Source organism: Neopelma chrysocephalum, unplaced genomic scaffold (assembly GCF_003984885.1).
Source record: "Neopelma chrysocephalum unplaced genomic scaffold, ASM398488v2 Primary Assembly neopelma1_60, whole genome shotgun sequence".
NCBI classification, from domain to species: domain Eukaryota; kingdom Metazoa; phylum Chordata; class Aves; order Passeriformes; family Pipridae; genus Neopelma; species Neopelma chrysocephalum.
Window position 1 is genome coordinate 15361650 of NW_020897715.1, and position 17837 is coordinate 15379486.

The 17837-nt window shown below is 42.8% G+C and overlaps 1 protein-coding gene across 3 annotated transcripts in view; it reads left to right on the top strand.

Annotated features, from left to right (window-relative positions):
* The window catches only part of GTF2E1 (general transcription factor IIE subunit 1), an 83242-nt gene extending 67767 nt beyond the window's left edge, over positions 1-15475 (top strand). The window contains exons 6-7 of one of the 3 annotated variants that reach the window (XR_003533845.1): positions 11954-12046; positions 15375-15475. The gene's annotated coding sequence lies outside the window, so the exon portion shown is untranslated. Of the gene's footprint in view, positions 1-11953; positions 12047-12141; positions 12218-15374 lie in introns of those variants that run through there. The other 2 variants (XR_003533848.1, XR_003533844.1) reach the window with 2 other exon arrangements.
* The last annotated feature ends 2362 nt before the right edge of the window (positions 15476-17837 follow it).

Below are 17837 nucleotides of genomic sequence, written 5' to 3' on the forward strand. Positions count from 1 at the left end.
CATTTGCTGAGGTGAATCCCAAATTCTGGTCCTGGTGTCAAAGGCTCCTGGTGGGAATATTGAGAAAACAGGAATATTTTCCCGATGAAAAATCATTAAAAGCATAATCTCACTGTGCTTTGGTTATGTTTTGTCAGTCACTTTCAGGCTTCAAGGCTCAGTATAGTCCAAGATAAAACTTCTTAGGCTTCATTGCCTTGAGAAGACTCACTGGATCTCTTGTACAATTGATTATTCCAAGCCAGGTGAAAATGAAGTTTAACTGTGTGACTACCCAGCAGAGGCATGCTGCATACCATGCTGCACAGCATCCTGCATACTGTGCTGTACACCATCCCAGATCTGCTCAGTAGGATGGGATGAAAACAGTTTTCAACCCCCTCTCTGTGGTGACAAAGCCACATCTTCCCAAATCACAGTGAACAGAAATGGGGCTGGGCTTGACAAACAGAAGTCACACGGGGGAAGGAAAAGCACAGTTCAATAAATGCCATTCACAAAATCACAAACTAATTGAAGTCGGGAAGGTGCTTCAGAGGCTATCCAGCCCAAAACCCCACTAAAAGCAGGCCCAATTAAAGCAGGTTATTCAGGGCTTTGTCCAGCAGAATTCTGAAGAACTCCAAGAAGTGAGATTTGATAATTTCTCTGGGCACCATTTCAATCTTTGATGACCCTTATGATAAAGAAGCTTTTCCCATACCACATCTGAATTGCTCACCTCCCACCTTACACCTGTTGTCTCTGGTACAGTACCTCTCTGAGTAAAGTGTGGCTCCATCTCTGCTGTGCCTTCTAATTGCAGACAGCAATAAGATCTCCCCATACCTTCTCCTGTTACATCTGAACAAACCCAATTCTCCCAGCTTCTCCCCATATGCCACATACTGCTGTTCCCTAACTATCTTGGTGACCTGCTGCTGAACATCTTTCCTCACTGGGTAGCCCAAAATGGAGGAGATACTCCAGATATGTTGTTAGGATGGGTCAAACAAACCGATTCTGCAATTGGAAATTCCAAACCTAGTGTTAGCAATATGCCCCCACTCTCGGGATAAGAAGTTTCCGTCTCTCTTGCTGGCCATACATGCCCATAACCAGACTGGGGATTTTGCACAGAGTATGGCAGGAATTCTGTAAGAAAAAAATAGAGTTTTGGCAGATAATTAGAAATAAAAATGGGTGTAGGCATCAGATCGGCCATGAGTCCAAACTGTCACAGGTCCAGGCTCTGAATATCCGTAGAAATGCAAATGTTTTGCACACCACAGCAAAGGTGGCAGCTGGGCACACAGTTCGGATGCATCCTGACGTGAGCAGTCCTACCGATGTGGGAGCACAGCCCACTCCCATTCTGTGGGATGACCACAGAGGCAGGAGATCACTGTGTGAGAGGAGAAGCAGGTATGGGACCGTGCAACTGCACTTGATGCAAAAGGGAGTTGTCGAGGTAAATCTACTGCAGCAATAACATCAAATAAGAGCTGCAAGACTATAGATGCACAATCTTTGATGCTCCACAGCTCTTGGAGGTGGAAGAGAAAGACATGCGGATGGATGCCAAGAGCCGGGGAGCCAAGAGCCCCTGGGGATCCTTTTTCTCCAGGCTGGTCTTTTTCTCCGCAATGATGAAAGTTCAGCAGATCCCTTCTCTGATGAAAAGTGGGTGGGCTGGCAGGGGAGGGAGTGATGAGCCAGTGTGGTGGTTTTTAAGAAGCGTTGGCTGAGCACATCAGCTTGGATGAAGAAAGAAGTGCTGAGGGAAAAGTGAGGGACTGCAGAGCCTTCCCACCCAGCCCACCATGCTGCCCTGCTGCTGCTGTTGGCAGGCAGTGGGATTATGTCTTTGTGTGGTTGAAACAGCTTGGTAAATATTGTTAAACAGCTTAAAATTCTCAAGGTGAATTGGAACAAAGAACAGGCTTTCAGTACTTTTTTTATTTATATTTTCAACTGATGCTTTTTTCCCCCTCTATTAATCAGGCTGTGACTTGTGATGTACTTCTTGTGATAAATCACTCACCTTAATTATTGTGCCATTTAGAAATAAGCAAGGGACTGGCAGCGAGAGAAGGTTTTGCTATATTATGCACATATATACGTATTCAATTTTATTCTAATGGACTGTTCCAGGCATGTGAAAGATCCAAGACACCAAGAGGCAGACACCAACGTAGAAAATGTGTTTTAACAGCAAAACTTATTGTTAAAGCCAAGTTTCCATGTCCTGAAGACTGAATTATCGGAAGCAATTCCCATCCCATTGCTCATGACATGTGGATGTAGGATGCTTCTCTTCATAGCCATCTCTCATCCTCCCATATTCACTCACTCAGTTATAGCTCTGCCATTTTACCATGTCAGAAATCCTCCTGAGAAGCTATTTGCAATGCATATTAGTGTTTTTTAATTTAACGTTTGTTTTCAGGAGCAAATAGGCAATTGCCTCAAAAGGGGAGAATGAATGAACCTCACAAAACTCACGCTGGCCTCACATAACTCATTAACTTTAGAAGACTCCCTGCATGGTGCTGCCAGGATTGTTTAAACGTCACCTGTTATTTATGCTACTGCAGCCAAACATTTCATTTATGACTGTAAATGAGCAGCAAGCTTGATGAACAAATTGAGATGCTGAGTCCCCTGTGCCTGTCGCTGCCCTGGGGCGCTGCACTGCCCACTGCCACCCAGCACAGGGAGACCCAGGATCTCTCACACTACTGCCACAGTCTCATGTCTCATAAAGCTCATTGGTAATTGAAAAGTGCTTACTCCTCTTTAACTCAAGCACCTAGTGCTGCCTGGGTGGTTTTCCTAAGGAGAAACAGCCAACGACCCCACTGGTAATGAAGAACTAAAGTTCAAACCTAAAGCAACAATTCACCCCAGGTCATGCATGGAAAATGCCTCTGCCTGTCTGGAGCTGTTGTGTTTCTTCAGTGCACAGGGGTTTTTTCCTGACACTCCTGAAGCTAAGCTGCCAACAGGGTATAAACCAAAAGGGATTCACTTAGATACTTAAGTATTGTTAAACACTTCATTGGGGTGCCCAGGCTTCCTTGCCCTGCAAGCCATGTACCAACTCCCCTGGACAGTGCTGCCCTGCACTGAACTACTGAGAACATCTCTGGGTGCTGTTCCCTGGTGAGAAATGACCCATCTGTGTACCCTGCCTCATCTCCCAGCCCTCCACTGGCACTTCCAGGCTGGAAGATGGCTGCTGAGTCCCCAGCTCCTCAGGGCTGTTGGACCTGGCAGCCCAGCATGGTAACTGAAGCTTGGCTGAATGGTGAAGTCCCAACATAGGAGCTGTATGCTACAGGTTTGGAGTCAGCACTATTGAAACAATCTTACACTTGCTGGGGATGATATATGTATTTTCTTTTAAAATAGGTAAAAACAAATCACTTGGAGAGCCAGAAACTGTTGATTCCCTTTGTGGAAGTGCAAACTCCACTGTGTGCAGACAGACCACTTCTGAGCCTGCAACAGTCTACTTGGTGCTTTGCAAGGACAATTTCCAGAGGTCAGCTACAGGCAAATAATTGTTACATGGGAAAATTTTGGCATAAAAATAAGAACATTGTGTTTGAAAAAACCTCATTATATTCCTCCCAAAATCCACAACCTGTTGTTCTATGAGAGGCTTTCTGGTCTCAAATCCATCTTAGTACAGACAAAAAGTGAAAGTGATAAGCAATAATGATTATTTCAAGCCTTGTTATATGTAACACATGAGAATAACAGAGAGTCTGGTGGCTGCGCAAACAAGTCAGCAGCTAGGAAAGAGACAGCTGATGGAAGAAGATAAAACATTAATGAAAAAATCCTGGGTTTAAAGATTAAGGGCAAGAAAGCATTATTTAAGTACACTAAGACCTAACAAAATCCTTGCAATCATGCAGAAGAATAGGATTCAAAGGGACCTCTTCGATCATCAAATCCTCATACTATCTGTAGTGCCATACCAAACAATCAATCCTCTTCATGGAAAAAGCGATATTAATCCTAAAGTAGTTCTTTTTGTCCCCAGATCCCAGGGGATGGAGGAGAGTGTAGAAACCATTTTAGAACCTGGTATTTTGGTTGGTTATAACCTTTTTGTGATTTCATACTTAAATTGGTTTGTCAGCATTTCACACCCATTCTCTCTGACAAAAATGCCACTCATCAAGTTCAGTAACGTCTCTTCCCTTTGTTAGTCCCTATAGCTCAAGTGTTAAAGGTGGCAGAGTTGTCAATTGTGGTAACTCAAAAAGAAAAAATATTCATTGAATATTTATGTTTTTTATTTGGAAAGAAATGGGACATGCTTATTTCACAGCAAGGAAGAAATACTTTCTATCTCAGCAGCAGCAGTGGGGGATGTCAAATAGCAACAATTATAGCAACATACACTAGCAGTACCAGAAAATTTGTGACCAAGAATATTGAAAGACCTGTCTGAGGAGCTTCCTGAAACACTGACAGTGATTTGTAGAACATATTGAAAGATAAGAGAAGCTACATAGAACCAGAAAAGTGACTGTTGGTTAAACAACGTGAACCAGGGTTGTTCCCAGAAGTGGTTACGTACTGGGCACCACTCCTCTGCATGTAGAGAAGACTTGGTTGTAAGTCTCTCTAGTCTCCCCTGCAGGCAGACTGAGCACCTCTGCAGCTGGTACAGCAAGTCTAGTATCATGTTGATCACATGCTAGTCAGCAGCTTGCCAGTCCCTTCAAATTCTGAGTCCATACTTAAAAAAGGTGATCCATTGGCCTGGATTTCCCAAGCCCAATTAGTCTGACACTAGTCCCAGGAATAATTATTGCTAAGCAGATATGGGAGGTGAATAAAGCATTAATGAATGGGAGCATAGTCAATGCCAGCAAATGCTAAAACCTGTTTTCTTAAAAGCAGTCAATGAAAGCTCTTATAAAAATGAGATTTCTTATTCATCTGATTAAAGTTGTCAAGAAAAAGAGCTCGATCAGTAGTTTTCATGACAGCCTCAAGTTCAGTCCAGAGAAGATCAAGAACTGACTTTGGTTGTGATCTATAAATACACACAAGGGCAACAATTTCTGGCAGCAGGTAGCTCTGTCGTCTAGCTAAGCTAGATTTGTAAAATAGTGTAGCTAAGACCAATGCTATACAAGTTCCAGATAGGAAGAAGAAATTACTTAGAACAGGGAGCAGCTGACTATTAGACCAGCTCATTAGGCAAGTAGTGACTTTACACCTATTTGAAACCTTGGACTGCTATTTGCCCAGACAAACTCTGCGCAGGCAGCCCCCGTGAGCGCTGGTTGCCAGCACTAGGCAGCAAGTCCGACTCAGGGCAAGCCCGTGTGCCTTGCCATTTCAGATGGGGGTGTGGGTGTGTTTCCATCTTAAGTACTTCAGTTTAGTTCCACAGAGCACAGTAGTAGTGTCAGCTCACACCACAGGACACACATGGTTACAAGCTCCCCAGCTGGAGAGCCCTTCCCTTCCCAGAGGAGCGCAGAGTACCCCCCAGCAAGAGCATCAAACCCCGAGTCAGCGTCTCAGAGTGCCCATCACTGCATCTAGGCTTTGCCTCTATCTTTTTCTTAGTGGTGTGCAGGGCAGCAACCAAACCCAGAGCAGATATAACATCACACATCTGTGATACCTCTTGCAACAGCAATCATCTGATTGTTGCCTGCGTGCACTGTTTCCAAACAGCTGTCTGGGCTGTTTTCAAGTGGCTGCTTGCAAACACTGCAGACAGACACTCAAATTTCACTATTCCCTGTTACATGGGAATCACTCAGCTAGATATTTGAGGTCATATCACATTACTTCTGGCACTGCAATGTCTGTGAATTTAGTTACCTTGGGAAGGGAGGACACTCCATAACCACCTCCCTAAGCATCTGATCTCAGCAAAAGACTAATAATAATAATAATGGCCAGTCTTCGCGAACGAAGATTTTGGGAAAGATCTTTTACCTTTCAAGCCTGCGCAATGGATTTTTTAGGTGAGACACAGCATGCGCTGAACTGAGCCCACCCTTTAATCCTAAGGTTCACCTGCCGGGGCCAAGCGAGCTTGGACAATGGCAGTGAGGTCCTCAGGACGTAGGTTTGTTTAGAGTGACCTTCTCATAGATGGATGGCCTCACAGGGCTAACGAGCTCCATCTGCCCCGGGGGACTGGGAATCAAACCTGGGTTGCAGCGGTGAGAGTCCCGCATGCTAACCACTAGGCCACCAGGGGTCCCTAACAAAAGACTAATACTGGGGCAACCTGAAAAGCACAAAATGATGGGTCAAGGATTAATTAACTAAGACAGACTTGGTTGACTAGCAATGCCCACAGGACTCCCAAATGAGAACAAACAGTTTCCTTGTAGGAATATCATCTTTGCCCTGACAAAGATATCAATGCCACCTGGGATCTCCCTGAGCCGCATGGTTGCTGCTCAGTGGATAAACGGATCTCTGCTTTTAAAACAAAAAGATAACAAAAGACAAATTTGAGGTAGTTACGGTAATGGTATCTCAGGTACTTTTCCATAGGCAAGAGGTGAAGGAACATCAGAGCAGACCTGTGCAGTGAAACAGTTGGTGTTTGGGGTGGGGAGACTGGTTCAGACTAGATGGAGTTTAGGTCCATGGACTGAATCACCATTAGCAGCTGGAGTATGTTAGGAGTGTTTCTGGGTCAGGTCTGGCTTCCAATTCACATGAAAGGAATCTACTTGTATGTTCCAAGGCTGCTCTGCTCTGAAAGCCAAAGTAGGAGATGAGGGCCAACCAGGAAAGTCTCATCAAAAGCACTCATGTAATCCAAACTAAAATGCTGATGCTGAGACATCTGCAGATGCTCACACTGGAGATGGATATTGGCACATCTTTTACTTATGAAGAAGCTGCTTAACAGGGAAAGCTCTTTTTCCTTGAAGTCATCACAATCAGTCATCCGACCTAATAAGGGATGACTCTCACATCTGTTATTGAAGTGATGGGACTCCTGTTTCTAAGGTCACCATGGCTGATAATGACACAGGAAGGACAATTTTGATTATTCTCTTTTTTTCCCCTTGCTTAAGTGGGTACCTAGAACTAAATGCATATATGTAGCACATGGCATCTTCATGTGTCATTGGAAGAAAATATAAATGCCATGAGTACATTCTTTCTTGTATAGCTGACCCTCTCCAAAAATGCTGAATCTCAGCATACACAGAAGTGACTGCTTTTAATGCAAAATCGGTGTTGAGCATACTCTTCAGAATCTGATCCAAAGCCTGAGGAACTCTACAGAAACTTCTTTTGTCTATGACACGGCTCTGAACAGACTCACAGAGCTGTTACCCACAATGTGAAGCAGACTGGCTTAGATGTGATAGTAGGTTTTTCTAAAATGTCCAAAAAACAAAGGCATTCAGAGAGAGAGACAGACAGCATGCAGGAGAGATCTACCTACCTGTCCTACATATTTCAGCGAAACAAATCAAAACATCTGTCAAGACATGCGAGGTTGAGTCTACAAAGTTCTAAGCGTTCTTTGAAGTGATGAAGCTCTTACCTCTCATTGACCTCTTTGGAGAACCAAGAAGAGCAAGTGTCAAACCCCAAGGTTTATTGAGGCAGAAAATATTTTTCTTCTACACTTTTCCCTCTAGATATCAATGGTTTTGTTGTGCTTTCCTCTATTCTGGTTTTCTAAGCAGTGTGGTGCAAGGGGAAGGTGAATGACTGAAGCATGCATGCCCAGATATTTTTGATTGCCTTATGACATGTAATGGCAGGAGTTTGTATTTATCTTCAGAGTTTCATTTCAATTCTTGTTCTTTATCTGTCCATCTCTTCTAATATTCACAAAATAAATGACATTGTCATAGCCATTGATATATTAGGTAAGTGATGGTTACTGACGATCAAAGGACACCACACTTCTCTTCACATGTATGAAAAGACATTTTAATTACTAAGAAGTAGCACTGAAAAATCTACACCCCAATTAAGGCACAAACAATGTGGCTTGCAAGGTGCAGGGAAATGGTTACAAGTCCCCTCTGCGGAGATTGCTTGAGAAGTGGAAGCAATGGGCACTGTAACAGTAAAAGAGGGAGAAAACATCACAAATATGAATGGGTTGGGAATAAGTGATAGCATCACCACCCATCTGTCTGAGTTTGTATGTGGCTGTAGGGGTAGCAGTAGTAAAAACCTCCTAGATTTTTGCTGCCTGTGAGCATGGATTGCTACTGACCATCTGTAGGCATGCCAGGTAGCATGACTATGTCCCCTTCCTGTAGCTGGCTCCTCACATGCTGTGGGGTACGAAGCCATGGTCCCTCTTCTGACTAGAAGGTTTTTTCCTTCCCTATCATCAGCTAGCACCTTTGTGGGCCTTCTTGTCCAGTGGGTCAGTCACAAGTGACCATCTGCCCCTCCATCTTTTTCTAATATCAGCTAAAAATATCACTGGTTTTCCTTTTCTGCAGTCTCTTAATACTCTTTATTTGTACATTACTATTTATTATTTAAAGCAGTGCCTATATTATTTAACTCACTGAGCCTTTTTGGGATACAGTTTCCATGAAAGAGGCTGTGCAGCATCACTCTGTTGAACTGTGAAATAACAACACCAAGGGTGCCTTCCTTCTCTCTTTGTTGGAACAAATACCACTCATAGTTATTCTCAAGCATTTTTGCAGTCCATAAATATACACATACATGCATAACATGCATACATTTTTGTCTGTGTGTATATTTTCATGTATCTATGATATGTGTCAGGAGGATGCAATAAGCTGCCAGATACTCTGTAAAGCCTTTGCTCATCTGCAGCTTTCTGCACCCTGTGCTGTTCATCCTGCATCCTTGGCTACTCCACCACACCTGACTGTTTTCCAAAGAGCTTTTGTCTGTGGTGCTGTGTCTCAGATTCCAGCCAGGGCTTTTCTCCTCTCCACATCCAAACTGACCACTTTCTCCTGCAGACTAAGCTACAGGTTTGTGATAGTAAACATGCCCAAAGGATGAAACCAACTGGCCTCTTCTTCAGGCCCAAAACCATTTGGTTTTAATTATATTATTTTTACGTATAAAAATACCAACATTTCTAATTTTGGGTAAGACTGACTGTTATTTCTACATGCCTACTATTCTTTCTGCTGATCCACCACAGGACACATTCCAGCTGAATTTTCAGTCTCAGGGATCACGGGCTGTTGTGTGAGTTATTTAGTTTTTGCCTGTGATTTGCTAGTCTTTCTCTGACTTCTCCCCACACAACTCCTCTTCCTCTCATTCAGCCACAGGTTCACAGTGCCTTGGGCTATGTGTGCTCTGTGGATCTGTTTTAGTTCCCTGTCAATTATTCCTCTCTGTTTACAGTAACAGCTCATATCACATTTTATTACTCTGGATCATGTGCCTTTCACATCATTGCTTTTGAAACACTGAATTTATTCTGAAATGCGTCTGGTTTCTAGTCTAGCTTCTCACTGTTTCCTAATCCTAGGGGGATTTTTTTGTTGGTTTTGCATCTTTTTTGCTGGCTGCAACTGTGTCTGCATTTCAGGATTATTGCTCAAGTTTCTGTGAGAAACATGGAAATGTTTTTCCTTCTCTTCTCTGACTTCCAAGCCTTTTAGCTACTTCTGTCCCTACCTGCTCTCCCTTCTGAGCCTCAAGGACTGTGCTCCCTTGCCGGCCATTGTGTCGAACACAAAGATGAAATGACCAGGGCGTGTGAAAGCACTTGCCTACGCTTCAATATTATCTTCTCCTGCAGGATATCACAGTTAACCCTGGATCTCCACTTTCCTTTACAATCACCTTATTTTCATTTTGAGAGAACTCAGAGCTCGCAGCAGCACAGGATTAGTGTCTCAGCTGCTGCCGTGTGCTGGCAGAGAGCCAGCTTCCTCTCCCACCGCGTCACCCAAGTGTCTCACACTTGATCACCTGTATGACCACCTGTATGACTAAGGGCAGCTCGGAGCTGTTCATCCCTCTTACCATTCCTCCACATCAGTATCCCCATCTGTCAGGGCCTGATTACACCTGTGAAGCTGAATTTTCCAGAGGGCAAACAGGATCATTTTAGAGGAGCTCCTGCTACCCCTGCTACCCCCTTCCCAGAAAGAGGGAAGCTCATGATTCTGCTACGCACTTTTTAAAAACCCACTGTAGCTGATCTGGGGTGGGGAGTGGGAGCAATGTACTCTGTTTATAATGTGAACAGCATTTCAGACTTCCCCAGATGCTTATACTTTTTCCAGCTCCAAATGATAAAAAAGCATGCGTCAGGTCTCTAAACACAAGATTGTCTTTAAAATTCATTACATTTAAGAATATGATCTTTGAATGTTTATTCACTCTTCCCGTTCTGGGCCTAGAAGTTTATTTGATAGATCCTGCCTTTTTCTTTGAGAAATGAAGATTTTACCTCAGATGCTGGAGCATGGGCTGCACAAAGCATGGGCTGCGCTATTCCAGGGTTTAGGGTTTTGGGAAAAGGAGGGAGAAAAAAAGGTAGGCCTGGATGGAAGAAGTAGGAGAAACCCCTGGAGAGACCAATGCTCAGAAGAGAGGATGGCTACTTCTGCCTCCAAGACTTGTTCTCCACCAATTCCAAAGACTTGGGCTCTTCTTTCATCAGCACCATGTAACTTGTCTTTACATGGCTTAGGTAAGGTAGGCTGACAAAAATATTATGACTTTGCTACCACTAAGAGTCTATTGTCCTTGGTGACACGGTCTTCCCTACCTCTAGAGCCCCCTCCATCTTATCTGCTGGCAGAAGTCTCTCTGGAAAAGGATTTTAAGGTGATCAGGTCACAAGGTGCATCCATTAGGTGGGGGAGACTGCCAGGTCCACCTTTTTTTCCTGTGAGTGGCAAAAACAACTAGGAGAAATTTGGAGAGTACCCAAAATGTGCATCTTACTCTTACAAGACAAGAGAGTATCCCAGGAAAGTGAGGGTTCCATTGAGTGGGACCACAAGCCAGAAGACTGAGAAAGATGTTTCAAAACCTCAGTCAGTACAGGAAAGACATGCAGATTATTTTGGTTTATTGTGGTTGTATGAAGATTGAAACACTTAACTATTTTCTACCAAATAGCATAATACCTTTAGAAAGCCTCTCCTAATATCAGGTAGGAAGCAATAAGCCAAAATCACAAAACAAATCTATGAAGCTACGATTTCAGTATGAAGACATAGAAAACTCAAATATAGGCTGCTACTCATTGTAGCACCAGTAAATGTAAGCTGGGTAACCAGCTGAACAATCACAACTCCTGATGATTACTTATGAGCATTCCTGAAAGCAAAATGTGACCCTGAATGTTATCTGCTGGGAAAGAGTATAAACCAACTTTTCATTCCAAGAAAAGAGATAAGGGTAATAGGGGACAGGGAACTAGAACACAAAGAACACTACATCAACAGCTAACAAACAGGTAAGGAATTAATAAAGTAGTTGTTGTGTGTTTGCTACAGCAAAATAAGGTGATAAATAGCAGACAACTGGGGCTTATAATGCATCTAGCAAACCAACTTAATTATATTCTTTGACAGGATAACAAGCCTAGTGGACAAAAAAATACTCCACAGTAGCTATCAGTATAGTTCCCTGAGATGACCTTATATGTGGATTACAAAAATCTGAATGGTACTTCTCAAACTCCAGCTCTTCCAGTGTGTGCCAAATGCAGGGAAGTGTGTCACACAGTGCAGTGTTTTGCAGCCAACACACAGTCATTTTAAACTACATGGCTGTTTTAAGCATGTTTTCTCAACCTCCAAATCTGTGAAAGCCACTGAATGAAAAGTAAATTACACCAAATCCCTTTAGATAGGAAGGATCTGAATCTTAAACTTTAATATTCTAGAGGGGCTCAAAAACACAGCTATGCGGATGTTTTGCTATTAAAGCAAGCAATCGAGGCAATGAACATAATCTTGGTTTATTTTGCCATCAGGTGGTAGTCAGCAGTTTACTGGAGGTGGAAAAATTGTTGGAGCTGTGAACAAACACCCTCTTCCAAATTCATCAGGAAGGCTATTGCTCAAAGGTACGTACTTCCCTCCTCCTTGACACCCACTCTCCTGCCTGATTTCCCATGCTGGAAGGTGGCATTGTTCATGCACCCTTACTTGTTTCAGCCAGCGTGGGAGGAGATCTTTCCCTGGCTGTCTCTATAATACACTTCCAGGCAACTAGCAAGGGCACTAGGAAAGCTGTAGAATGGTGTAAATCTATCTAGTGCCATTACATGTCAGATGCTCTCTGAAGAGGAGATCCATTTGGAACACCAGCCATGGTAAGTACATTGGCATTACTACAGTGTATTTTAGAGGTGTTTGTTCCCTGTGTCCTGGTTTTGGACCTATAAATACCATGGGTTCCAGTGGTTAAAAATTGTATAGCTGGCACAAGGACTTTGTTAGTATCACTGCTAGGAGCTTAAAACATGAGCCAGGTGTGGCATGGATGACATGGGTCAGATCTGCTAACACAGAGGTATTTGAAAATACATGAATCTCAGTGTGGTCTTGCTACTGGAGGAGGACAAAAATCCATCTTCTCAGGAGAGGTCACACAAGAACACAGATTGGTTCATTTCTCCTGAGAAGGTCTGGAGCAAGTATTTGACTTCTCTATCTCCTACTGGTTTTTGTTCTCAGTTTCATTCTATATGACTTTGTGAGTCTAGTGGGTGGCATCCTTGCTATGGTGGGGTAGTTGGAACTAGATGGTCTTTAAGGTCCCTTCCAACTGAAACCATTCTATCATTCTGTGATTTTATGAGTTCTCTCTTATCTTTATGTTGAATGACAAGAAAACAAGAAAAGTTATTTCTTTGTGAAATTGCAAACTAGCCTCCACTATATTCCTATAGTGGAGATGGGATCAAGTCAAGTGGGAAGTGAAACTAATGATACCTCTGCCTTGTACAAAGCCTGGTGAGAAATAGCCAAACACAGGACAAGTGTTGGAGAATTAATCAAGGAGGTCTTCTGTCATGCCCAAGCAACCACTCTCAACCTAAGAACAGAACAATACCTGAGGAACAGAAAGGTGGAAGCACGTACTTAACTCTGGAGGTGAGAATACACAAAGTGCAAGCTAGAAGAATGAACCGAAATCAATTAATTGAAGTTCAACCTCAATAAATATAAAGGAAAGGATGAATAAATATGAGTACAGAGAAATTAAGAGATCACAGAAAAGAGTCATAGGGTTAATGAGAACATACTCAATGGGGAATTGCTTGATGAGGCTGGCACAAATGCACAAAATGTTCTATCAGATGGATATTGGGATTAATAGGTGTCATGACTTTAAGCAAGTAATGTAACTGGAGAGTACTGAAGCATGTTTTGGTCAGCACAACTCCAAAAATACAAAAGCCAAATGGATAGAAATGAGATGAAAGAATTCAAGAATCAGCAAATCTGAACCCAATTTGTTTGTTAAAAAACCCCAAACACTCAGTTTAAAGTTTTCTTAATACTGATACAAGTAAGTCTCCTAACTATGGAGCTTAGAAGAATAGGACCTTGGTTCCCTTCATGAGGGAAAATGGAAACAGCCATTTGTAATTAGCCACATTTCCAGGAATTTTTGTTTATTCGTGGCTTCATATGCTGTGTTCCACTTTATTTACAAACACTAATATGTTATTGCTGTGACTGCCTGTTGAAAAGCACAGGGAGCATACATAGACGCTTTAGAGAGAGTGAACCACAGCTCCGCAGTAACTTTCCGGAATGGGCACAGGGAAGCAAAAGTATTAGGAGTAGTAGGGAAGAGAGCTCTGCCTACAAGCTGCTGAATCATTGTCAGGAAGCCCACACCTTCCAGACTCAGACAAGGCCCTGGGACAATTCTTGTACCTCCTAAGGCTGGCCTGGTGATGGTAAGGTGATTTCACAGCAAAGATCAAGTCAGAACATTTGCAGTGGTGCACATGTGACATATATGATACCTGACTGAACCAGCACCAGTGATGTGTTCTCTGAACTCGGGAGGGCAGACCAAGCCAAAAGTGATAAGCCACACCAGAAGGCACAGATTCAGCTGAATTGAAGAAGGCAGAGAAAAGTCTGTGTGTCTCTGATACCCATAACTGTGAATAAGTAGGTACAACTGTCTCTGTGCTTCCATTTATGCAGCAGTAGCTGCTGTACAATGTTGAGATATCCAGTATAGTTTCAGTTTAGGATGGAGGTGAACATAAGCTACCCATTTGTCAAGAAACAGAATGAGATGGCAGAGGAAAGAAAAAAACCCAAGGGACAATTAAGTTAAAGAAACGTAAAGCTAAAACACAACCAGGATACCTTACAGAAATGGAGAGACACTGTAGACAGGATGGTGAAATTTTCATCTTTAGTTATTTTAAAATTAGTTTCTTACATTGGTCACTACAGAAAAACCTTCTGAACAAGCTGAACACAAACAATTGGCTTCTTATTCTAAAACAAATTTAACAGCAACAGCCCAAAGCAAAGCTGACTCTGGAAACAAATTACAACTGAGCTTTGGTTGACTTCAGCTCTTGGGAACTTCACTCTTTCACTGATGGTGGTCACCAGAGATATACCACAGCTACATCTACACTGCTAAAGGCCATCCACCCTGAGACGCTTACTCTGATTTCCAAGCCAAGTCACGTAGTGGAACAGTCCCCCCGGTTTCTGGTAATTCCCTCTAGAGAACAGCCATGGGCTCACCCTGGGCATCCTCTGAATTCCCCACAGAACTCCCAGGGCCCTGGAACACAACCCTTTATGCTGTTTTCCTTTCTTTGTCAGCCCAATGTGCACTAAAACAAAAGCCCTTTTGCTGCAGCCTCACCTGTTTTTAAGTAGGAACATGCCATAAAGGTTGGTGGAGGTATTTAATTCTCCAGTCTCAGCTCTGTTTGCCTACATAGTGACTCACCTCACATGCTTCAGATCAGCTTCTTTTGAGGAGAGGAGGTGTGATACAGGTTCCACTGCCATGCTGAAGATGAGACTCTGTTATGCTTGCAAGACAGGTCTTAATTACAAAGTGAAAATTGTTATTTTGTGTTAAAGTGCTGGGACAAGATAAATGAAAGCAGAGGAAATATTCAGTAACTGCTGAAAAGGACACACATCACCCATACACAAGGAGATGTCTCATTAATTACTTGCTTTAGTCCCCTTTGGGCTCAGAACACAGCAGCAATAGAATTACTTTTGTTAGCAGCTGTGGGCTCTGTTTTGACTGAGATACGTGTTTTCTCTTTATACCTTAATGTTTTTTGGCGTGTTTCTTTTTGATGTGGGAATTAATTGCCTACAATTTACCTAGAGCCTGTACTTAATTCACATGTCAATCATTCATGTTTCGTGATGTTTCAAAGACAGCAGCAGAAATGAGGACTACTAAGAACACAGCAATCCTTTCAACATATGAAGAGTCATTCAGGACTAGAGTTGTTAAAAGCCGGCCCAATAAGATTTGTGATATTCAGCGATGGAATGCCACATGAAAAAAGAGTACACTGAAGCAGTAGTTGTCACTGGACTGAATTCCAGAGAAAATCTCTCCTCCTAGAGACCAGCTTTTTTGTTCTGCTTTACTTGTCCAATATTTTCTACTGCAAATCTTGAAGAAATCTCAGAAAAAATGATAGAAGCTAGTGAGGGACTAAGATGTTGTAAAGCAAACAGTATTTTTTCCACAAATAAAGCATAGGTGCTTCAGAGTGACAAGGGGCCCTAACTTGTGACATCACCTCCTAAACCCAGTCAAAATGTTTGAAAGATATTGTGGTCCTAGAGACTTGTCTCAGAACTGCTTCTTGTACACGAAGTTTGTTACTCCACTAAAATCAGCTTAGCCCTAAGAATCATGCACATCCATACCTTTTGCCTGGGAGGGAGTGTCAGGAGGGAGCATGAGTAATTGCAGTGGCTCTGGATATAGGGCCCAGAATGCAGGGTTGCCTGTGCTGTCCTCTTACTCCTTCCCACCTCATTCCCAAAAATAATGGAACACGAGACAGAGTAATTTGGTCTCCTCTCCATCGTGCTTTGTCACCGCTACCCATGATCTTGGCAGTTTATATTTATCCAAGGAGAGAGGAGGCGAAACAAAAAAACAGAAGGAAAGATGGAGGAGTGGATGAGAAACTAACAATTCCTGAAACTGTAGAACCTAGCAGGCTTTGGTTTTATGGCATCATGGTGGATGGCTGCACAATGTAGAGCTGGCTTCTGTTGTTGGCAAGACTATCAGCAATTTTCCATCCAGCTGGGAAAGATTTTCTGTTAATGCACATCATGATTTTAATAGCATGTGTGTAGGTGGTGAAGAATTGAATTTTTTTAAAACTTTATAATCAAGGTGAGAGGAGGCAGGCACAGTACATGAGAGAAACATGCAGAGTCAACTCATCTATTATCCCCCAGGTCACACCGGCAGATCTTTCCCACCTCCCACCTACTGACTGGTCTTAAAGTTGAGAAATGTACCCTGCTCCATGCACTTGGCTTTTTTAATTTATTTATTGTAAAAGCTTAGCTAAAGGTGGAGAAGAAGGATCATTGAGTTTATCTGTTAATCTCAGAGGTTAAAAGTGATTGCTCACACTTTGTATCCAAAAAAAATATCTACATGTGGCCATATATATATGTAAAGTGTGCCTGTAGAAAGGAATCTGAACGGTGTTTGCTTAGTACAAGATGTGCAAAAAAGCAAAATCCAACAAGACGAGGCAATTAGTAATTTTACTGTTAATACATGTAAATGCAATATAAAACTTGAGCTTTGCACTCTGGTGAGTTGGGTTTAAAGCACAGCCTGCTTCATCTTCACAAGAAAGTTTTCACTCTCCTCTAATGACAGGGACACCAGCGCCATTGATGCTTTTTGTTGCGCTTTGTCCAGTGGCTGCTGAAAGGGGCCACCTCCCCTGCCCTGGCCATGCACTCCTGCGACTCCCCTGCATTAGCTCTAAGCTCTAGAGGTTGTGCAAAGGGAGGGCAAGCTGAGTGAACAAGCTGATCTGTCAGAAAACTTACAAAGCCAAAAAGCAAATAGTTCCAGCACATTGATCTGCCTTACATGTGACCTCACAAGGTCTGGTACAAGGGATGTAGCAGGCAAGGGAGGCAAGGGAGAGATGGCTGGTGTAATGTCAGAGTAGGTTAGGCCATGACTGACTTGTCATCATCAACACAGAGCCCAACCGAGTGGTCACACTCGACAACTTTGTGATGCTCAGAGCAGTAGTCTTGTTGTTTGGGGCTCTTTTCCTCTTTATAAAATAAAGAGAAGATTGATTGAAAATTCTTGTGGTTGGCCTGGTGCCACTCCCATAAATAGTATAAAATCAGCCCTGTTCTAAGTTGCTGGCCCACAAATGTGAATTCCACTGTACTCACCAATTGGGAAGTACAGAGATCCACTCATCACACTGACAGTCCACTGTACATCTTCAAATACAGCACAGCATATGCTGTCTCCAAGGATGGCACAGCATCCTGGTTTCTGTGCTTCTTCTTCAGCCGCATTTGGTTAGGATGCCATAAATTCTCCAACTCCTTCAATGTAGCTTTTATGTCTGAAATGTTTTGTGGTTGTTTCATAGCCTTGGCCCTAAAACTCTTATTCCCTCTGCAGGTTCCCTGAGGGTAATTTCATCCACACAGATTCAACAAGCATTACTATACTGACAAACACAGTACTGACTGGTGTCACTCTCCTGTCCAAACTAACATCTCGGCTTTCATCTGACATAATTTTAGGGCTAGCTAGCTGTCAAATTCAATTCAGTATGGCCAAAACAGAAAGCTTATTTTGACTTTTCTCCTCCTCCCCTCCCT